The sequence below is a fragment of the Chamaea fasciata genome, unplaced genomic scaffold (assembly GCF_029207755.1).
Source record: "Chamaea fasciata isolate MVZ Bird 193981 ecotype frontalis unplaced genomic scaffold, bChaFas1.0.hap1 SCAF_15, whole genome shotgun sequence".
Taxonomy (NCBI): domain Eukaryota; kingdom Metazoa; phylum Chordata; class Aves; order Passeriformes; family Sylviidae; genus Chamaea; species Chamaea fasciata.
The window spans coordinates 7,745,509-7,754,273 of record NW_027094100.1 but is presented as its reverse complement, the minus strand read 5'-3'; positions in this window follow the sequence as shown (position 1 = coordinate 7,754,273).

Below are 8,765 nucleotides of genomic sequence, written 5' to 3'. Positions count from 1 at the left end.
TGCAGCATCATATAATTTCAAAATCATGTCAACAGCATTATGTAGCTGTGGAGTCTTTCTTTTGTTTTCTTTCATTTTATTTTCCAATCTGCACGGGTTGTCTTTTCCCACACAATGCTGTTCTCCCATGAGCCTGGTAACGCCCACATCCTTCTCAAATGTTTGCCAATATGAGCCCTCATTAATTTCTAATTGAACTTCAAGAAGCCATAAATGGGGCAAGTCCAAAGCAATGGGTGCATTTTACAGAACAGGAGGTGCTGACAGTGTCAAAACAAAGTGCAGTGAATCCTGCAGGTCTGGCTGCTGCCCATGATCATTAGAGATTAATACTCTCTCCCTCTTTTTCAAGACAAAACCACTCAGTAGGAAAAGATTTCCCCTCCTCTCTTTTGTAAGTACAGCTCAGGCTGATGAGCCTAACTTAATTGCCCAAAGATGTGAGATGAAAGTCCTGCATCAGCCACCTTTAAAGGTTTCTGAAAGGCATCATCTGGGATGCTTTTCTAGTGTCACTGCAGAAGCCACACCAAGCTCTCCGTGGTCCTTGCCAAAATAGTCGGTGCCCTCAGGTGTTTCAATCAAATAGCATCCTCAGCTGATTACACAGTTTTGAGACTGAGAGATGGTGAAAAATCTCTTCCTAATCAATGCTTTCACTTCATGCAGTGCTGTGAGGGGGTGGCAAAAGGAGAACTTGGGGCAAATCATCATTGTGCCATCCTCCCATGTGTGCTGTTTGGAGAGCCCTGGACTGCCTCCCACCATCATCTCTCCAGGCAGAGGGAATCCTCCAGGCTGAAACTCCCAGATACACAGCATGTGAGGTGGGGGGCATTATTTGGTAATTGCAATGGAGGATGGGGGGCATGATTAGGTGGGGATCCCTGCATCCAGGCAAGACAAAACAGGTGGACAGAGGAGTTGCACCAGTGGGGAAGGACATGGAAGGTCATGGACATGGGGAGCCCTGTGTGACTGGAGCTGTGTAGGAGGCAGGGGGACGTCCTGGGGGGTGACTGGGGGAAGAACACCTGCTCTTACCACTCGGACTGGGGTGCAGAATGATGCCCCAGTGCTCCTGGGTGCAGCTCGAAGTTGTTCTGGCAGCTCTCCTCTGCCACGGAATGGAGGGGATTGATTGAATTGACTGATTATTTCGCATATTAGTTTCACTCTCCCTTTCCCTCCACTCCTAGCACACGGATACACACAGCCCTTCTCCGCTACTTCCTAAAAGACAAGATCTCCTCGGTAAGGGATCAAACAATCTCAACCTGGCATGGCAGAAGGGGAGAAGCAGCTCCAACCACTCCCAGCAGCGGGGCGGCACGGCCGGCTGAGGCAGGAGAGTGGCATGTGAGGGGGAAAGCCCCCGCCGGAGCCCCCCGCCCGCTGGGCAGGCTGCAGGCAGCCCTGCCCTCTCCAGGAAGGTTCACTCGCCACGCCTGCTCCGGGGCAGCCCTTGGGAGGGCTCCGGGCTACTCGCCCACCTCCGGCTGAGAAGGGGGTGCGCCCAAAACAGCACCGAATCCACACCTACGGGAGAACAACGGCGTGGGAAGAGGGGGAGGGAAGACGGGGAGGACAGCGCAACTCTCATGCCAAGCTCGCAGCCGGCTCTTCCTCCAGGAAGCGAATCCCAGGCGCTCCCGGGGAGCTCTGCCCCGGCAGTGCCGAGGGGATGAGGACGAGGCGACTCCTCAGCCGCGCCGGCGGCGACTGCAGAACCACGGACAGAGCCCGGGCGGTCCGGCCGCGCTGAGCTCCTCCAGCACCGCGGAGAGAGCCCGGTTAGTCCTGCCCTGCCCTGCCCTGCCCTGCCCTGCCCTGCCCTGCCCGCTGAGTGAGTCCAGCACCGCGGACACAGCGCAGGCGGTCCGGCCACGCTGAGCGCCTCCAGCACCGCGGAGAGAGCCCGGGCCGCCCGGCCCTCCCCGCCGAGGGCATCCAGCACCGCGGACACAGCCCGGGCCGGGCCGCCCTGCCGGCTGAGTGAGTCCAGCACCGCGGACACAGCCCGGGCCGGGCCGTCCTGCCGGCTGAGTGAGTCCAGCGCCGCGGACACAGCCCGGGCCGGGCCGTCCTGCCGGCTGAGTGAGTCCAGCGCCGCGGCCACAGCCCGGGCCGGGCCGTCCTGCCGGCTGAGTGAGTCCAGCGCCGCGGACACAGCCCGGGCCGCCCTGCCCGCCCTGCCCGCCGAGCGCGCCCGGCTCCGCGGCCGGCGCCCCGCGGCCATGGGCTGCCGCGCCCGCCCCGCGCCCCGGCACTGAAGCGGAGCCAGACCCGCCGCGCACATGTAAGATGCTGACCCGGGGACGGTGCCCTTGCGCGAGCCCTTCTCCTCTCAGCTCCTCTGAGAAGCGCCCCGGCTCCTCTGAGCCGCTCCTTTCTTATTGAGAAGTTTTCTGGGGGTTGGAGACGTCTCGGGGCCGCACGGTCTCCCGCAAGCCTGAGGATGGGCTGGTGAGAGTGAGGCGGGTTAGCTGCGCGTGAAAGTGGTTCGGTTTTTACCCTTGGAATTCGGGCTAGGTTTCAGTGTAACGCAGAGAGCTTATTGTCTGTTACCAACCCCATGGCTTGGAGCCACGCTGTTGTCTTCTTTCGTAGCTGGGTGGAATGTTTAAGGGTTTGTTCTTCGTGAAAGCAGTGTGGGCAAGGTGAAATAACAATAATAATGAAATTGAAATAAGATATTAAAAAACGAAAAAAGTGAAAGGGGACACTGTATCGTGCCTGTTGCAGCTTGCAAGGTCTAATGGTTGTCAGGAGTCCTTCTCTCCACGTTGTTTCCTGTCTTGCCATAACTATGAAGTGAGCATTGAAAAGGGTGCATCAGTAGGGGAAAACGAAATACAGCCAGAACAGAGATTACTAGTTCTTTTCAAAGCTTTTCTTTCTCTTTTTAGTAGAACTGCTTGTTGAAAATCAGCGTTACACTGCCCCCTGCTTGAACAATTAGAGATTTTTCGTTGCTCTCATCACTAGTAAAAATTTATGAATGAACAGGTATTTCTCTGTTGTGCTCTCTAGTATGGTCCAAGCCTGAGTTTTGAAGCGCTGCAACAGTGACCGTGAATTATTCCTAGTTTCCAAAGCTAGATTTTAAAAAAAAAAAAAAAGAAAGAAAAAAAAAAAAAAAAAAAAGAAAAAAAAAAGTAGAACTCATTCTTCTTGTGACAGTTCATTTGGTGGTCAAACATATTAATGAATGAACAGTAGGAGAGAATGTAAAAATAGCCTTAATTTTGGTACATCTATCTCATGTGTTCTGTGGTAAATTTGTATTAATTAGACAACTTCACAAGCAGACATTAAGGTGAAACAAGAAAGGAAGGGGAAAAAAAGTAACCTAGTAGTTATTTTATAACACAAGGTGAATTTGAATAAAAGAACAAAGGTGATTATTTGTCAGTCTCTCGTGCTGCAAAGGTCTTGTACTGGTGCATGAAATTTCTATGGGATGGGAAGGAAATGCTGATGATTAGTTTATAAGCAAGAGGAGGGTGAGACAGCTGAAAAGCAGTGGATTTTTTTTTCCTGCAAGATAACTGGTAGAAAGCCAAATTCCATTTCCTTTTTTTTTTTTTTTTTTTTTTTCCAAACCACAAGACAGAGCTGCCTCCTTTCTAACAGAGACCAGGGAGGATTTAAAAATGTAGATGCTGTGAAAGATTTGCTGGTCTGTCCTAAGTGTTTCTAGGCTGTTGTCCTCAGACCTTATGCTTCATGTCATGGTCATGAAGATGTTAAGTGTTCATATGTGCCATTGATCAGCATTTTTCAATGGCACCAGAGGCCTGGTTTGTCTTCCTGAACATTGTCCTGCTGCCATTCCATAAAAAGATCTGAAAAGGTATAGTTTTGCTGACTGCTCTTGTAATTCCACAAGGAGAGAGACCTCTCACCAATTTTTTTTCTTTTATCTGTATGAGCAGTGGGAATGATGGGGAGGGGATATTACTTCACGCCTCTGGTTTGTTGGGCTTCTCTGCAAATGAATGAATATCTGCCTGCACAGGCTAAAAAAATCCATTAATTACATCTAAAAATCTATTAATAAAAAAAATCTAATAGTACATCCTAGTCATGTGATCAACTTTTAATGTAGGAGAATGACCACATTGCTGACAGTACTGAATTGGGATTTTCAATGTTGGTCACAATCCAAGAATAAATGAAGCGGCACTTCTGCTTTTCAAAGCATAGAAAACTTCAGAATAAGCTACTGTCAATCAAGGCAGCCATCCCAAATTATACTGAGTCTGTTTACATAGTAAATCAACAATATGTGTAAAAGGATACTTAAAAGTCTTGTCTTACAGGGGAGAAAAGCTTGACTTAAGGTAAGATTTAGAAGGCTAATTTAGATATTTTCCAGGAGAAAAAGGGGGTATCAGAGGACTCTGGCAACACGAGCCTGTGCAGCATTTGGAATGCCAGAGTAGCCTGTTGTACATAGGATAATAAACGTATGCAGTTGCATTCAGTCTGTCCTCCTTGCCTGAAGTCTGGAGTCTGGTAGCCTGAACTTCAAAATAGGTTTCAATTTTTTAATTAAAATATTAAACATCCTACTATTTTTACTCCCAACAATTTGAAATATTCCTTTAAATGTATTGATTTCTACATCAGTTTGTGTTTGCTTTTAGAACCCAACTTCCTTCTTTTTTGTCCATATTTATAGCACGTCTTGGCTGGGCAGGTTTTCTGTGTGGAACCGAGGGTTAACAGAGAAAAATGGTCCTTTGATATATAAGAGCTATGTCAATTCCAAAGAGGCCTCAGGGAGTCTGCAGCCTTTATGTGCCCTGATTCTTTTCAGAAGTATTGATGTAAGTAGAAAGAAAAATAATAAGTAAAGTGTCAATTTGACAGTTTCTGAGGCTCTGCAGGAACTGAGGGCAGTGCTTTCAAAATGGCTTTCAGAAACTGAAATTCTCTTTTCAACAAGGCAGAGTCAATGTCTCTGATGGGTGCTTATAGAGCTTATAGAGCATAGTAATGGTTACATATCCAAAGTCTCTTCTGTAGTTTCTGGACAAAAGGGGCCATTGAAAGGGCACAGGGAGACTCCTGCCAACGTCTCCTCACTCAGTGAAAGCAAACCCAAAGTGTAGTCAGTGACCAGATGTTCCTAAAGCTGCCTTTGTAAATGTCCTGCACAATTTTTAGGCTTAAAGACAAGTAAAGGTTGATATCACCTGAGAATTCCAGAATTGCTGCAGTTCCTGATACCTGTTGGCTTCAATACCTTTTATAGATTTCAGGTGTTTTAAACCTCGAGCAGGTACTATTCAGCCTCTCCTACACACTTTTAAAGCTCTGGTTCAAAGCCATGTGTGAAAACTCCGACTCAGCCTTTTAAGGCACCTGGGTCTTTGAATATTTTCTCCAAGTCCCAGCTCCAGGTGGTAGCCCTGCCTTTCCATAGGTTTTTGTGTGGGACTAGAGAGGCAGCAGAAGGTCTTGAATAGCAGAGTCTGGAGCACTGTGGAAAGGAAGGTCAAGGGGAGGCCATTTGCTGGAATAAGCTCAATGTGAAGCAGCTCAACTTCTTTCTTATGTCCACTCTGTCCTACATGTCAGCACTCAGATCAGTTAAGAGAGTGTGATTGTGAAAAAAATAAAGGAGAGTTTCAGCTTCAGTGTGTTTCTAATGCCACCACATTAAGAAGAAATCTCATGTTATGCCACTTTCCCCTCTCAGACACTGAGTGCTTCAGCACCATCAGAGCCAATTGCAAGGACCTGCTCCTAGTCACTTTAATTAGAAACTGAAATGCTCCCAGAGGAAGATTTGTTATGAGCTAAATCACCTTTCAGAAAAAGCTATTCTTCTCCACTCCCCACAGGAGTCCAGACATCTTGTGGCTCCCTCAGCCATAGAAAGCTGGATGTGCTTTGCTGCAAGAAGTAATCAGGCCCTGAAATTTTTAATTTTCTTTTCCTGGACCATTTTGTCTCCAAGAGCACTGCATGCACTGGCATCCTTTCCTAGAAAAACACAGTATTTAACTGCAGTGCCTGATGATTTTGATCACTAGCTGTCTCAATAAAGTATGCAAATACAGAATTATTTCAATTCAAAGCACCTTTGAAGAAAAATGGTAAGATAAATGCAATCAAGTCACAATTACTTTTATTAAGTGAGCACATTACACACATTCAGTAAATATGATTAGTTCTAAATCTGCCTGCACATAACTGAAAAGCAGAATAGAACAAGGTGTTGATTATAGTCGTGACATTGCAGTAGGGTTCAGTTTCCTGAACTGAAGAGCTTCAGCTACTGCATTCATTGCTCTTTGCACTACTGCTTCTCTTGCCATGATTCAGTGCTCAGGTCAAGCATAATTATAACTCTTTTCTTCAGAAGGGGATTTGACAGCTGAACCTGTCTAATGAAATTATTCAAAGTTAAAAGTGCAATTTTGTATTCATCCCTACTTTTCTATAAAGATGATAAAGTGTGATAACTGGGGTATTGATCTTCTCTGCTGATGAGCAAGAGGCCAGGGGCAGTCATAATTCATCTGAGGTGAAGTCCTCTAAATGATGGTGCTCTTGTCCTTACCTGCAGTGAGTGGAGGTCAGCTCTGTGCTGTAGGGAATTCCCTGCAGAACATTTATTGCAAGATAAATATTGGATAGTCATTATCTCTTAGAAGAGCAGGTGTTCTTTCCTGTTTCCTCTTTTTCTGATGCAATTTCTGTTGTTAGAAACTGTGTATGAAACCAGTGTTCTCTCTGAGCTGAAGAAAGTGAAATGAAGGTCCTTTTTTTCTGGCATGTTATTACATATACAACAAACAGGTGTGAATTAGCTCTAGGCCAGACTCTAACCTCTTTTTCAGGCAAAAATCTTAACTAGACCAACAGTAATATTTTATGTGAGTTTATGTTTACTTTGGGTGTGATTATAAGGCTATCTGTCCCATCTATCTGGGTTGTCCTTTAGAGGTAATAACATACCTGAAGAGAAAATTTTTCTAACAAAAAAGGTAAAATATCAAGAACTGTACTTCTACATCAGGAAGAATATCTAACAGATTCCTCAGTGTTGGAAACTATTGATATTTCTGAGTTGCTTCTAGTACTGACACTTTAATATAGCAACAAATATAAGATTGCCAACTGTCTTACCATACATAGGTTTTGAATATCAAAAAAGCCCAGTGGAATTCCTCCAGCTTGAAGCAGCTAATAAAATTAACCATCCTAAAATATTCAGGCATGTGCAATCCTGCTGCACTCATGGGTGATTACTGAGGACCTACCTGAGCTGGACTGGTTTCCATTTGATCCCGGCAATGATGGCTTAAGTCATCACAAGCTTGTCCTTTCAAGTTGCTTAACATTTTAAGAGATTTAATTCAACACTCAGGAACTCTCAAGGCTGTAAATTTTTAAAGTGCTTTCTGTTTCTATAATTCCCCACTTAACAAAGCCACAGTTCAGAAGTGTTTGTTTGCATGTGCAGTCCTTGCTTGAACTCAGCAAGGTTTCACTACACGTTTAAAACGTAAATGCTGTCCTGAATAGCAAAGGACAGGAGCTCCAGCTCAGAAAAGCACTTGTGCATATGGTTAATGACTTCATTTTAACCACATGTTACTCATCCTGGCCTCGCTGGAACTGCTTCAGAGATGAAAGCTAATTGCTGAGGAAAATATATATGTGTATGCATATATGTTTCCAAAATTTGGACTCAAATGAAATCAATGAAACTTATAAGTTGACTTCAAAGAGCCCCCAGTTTTACCCCAGGCATTTTTCAGCTTTAGAGAGCTCTATATCCTTGTCAGATATGTTAATTGCATTCTTTATTTATTTAGCTGTTATTGTTTTCTCTTATAGTAAACTTCATGCAGTCTAGGGAATTAATTCACTTAACCGTATCTCCTTCATTATTCCTGTATCCCTCATCTCTGTGTACTTCTTCAACTTCAAACCATGCTGGAAGGAAATACTTTTAAGATTCATACAGCACTTTATCTCTCAGTGGAGCCTGAGATGATACATTTAGTTCCTACTGGCTTTTATTAAGTTGTTACAGTGATGCATCAAAGCTTAGGGGGAGAGGTTCTTGATCATGAGACTGTGTTTCAAACTTGTGTGGTCACAAAATTGATTTCTTAGGATTTGTTTAAATTTTAATGTAACTTTTAAAAAATTGCTGTAAAAATTGTCTGAAACTCTTCAGTCCAGATCAGCACAAACGTGATGAATTAAAATGAGAAACACATATGTATGTGTTAGTTCCATAAGAACGGCTACCTTGAGAATTTTGGTGCCCTGGATCTTTAGGTATTTTGGGTTTCTGACAACCCTGTGTTTTACCAGGTTCTTGCTGGTTCTTTGACTCCTTTGTTACCTATTCTTGAAGGCAATGTACCTACTCCACTTTGTCTCCTGGCACAGTTCCCTCTCATCACTCACTGCAGCACTTTCCAACTTCTGTAGTATTTTTTCAGAGCAACACATGAACTTCTCATTGACTGAAGGTCATAATCGGCTTGGAGAACAGATGGAGTGTGGAAGGATGAACCTTTGCCACCCACTGAGCATTAACACCTGCTTATTTGTTACATCTGTCCACTGCAGCTCAGAGCCTCCTGAAGATTTTACACAAGTGATTTAGGACTTCTTATTGGTCTGAGTGCAAATGCTGACTGTGAAAGAGGTGTCATTTTTGCCTTTTTACTCAGGCTGCACATTCTGGGGGCTTTGGATGGCAATTAACTCCACATGCTTAGACTCTA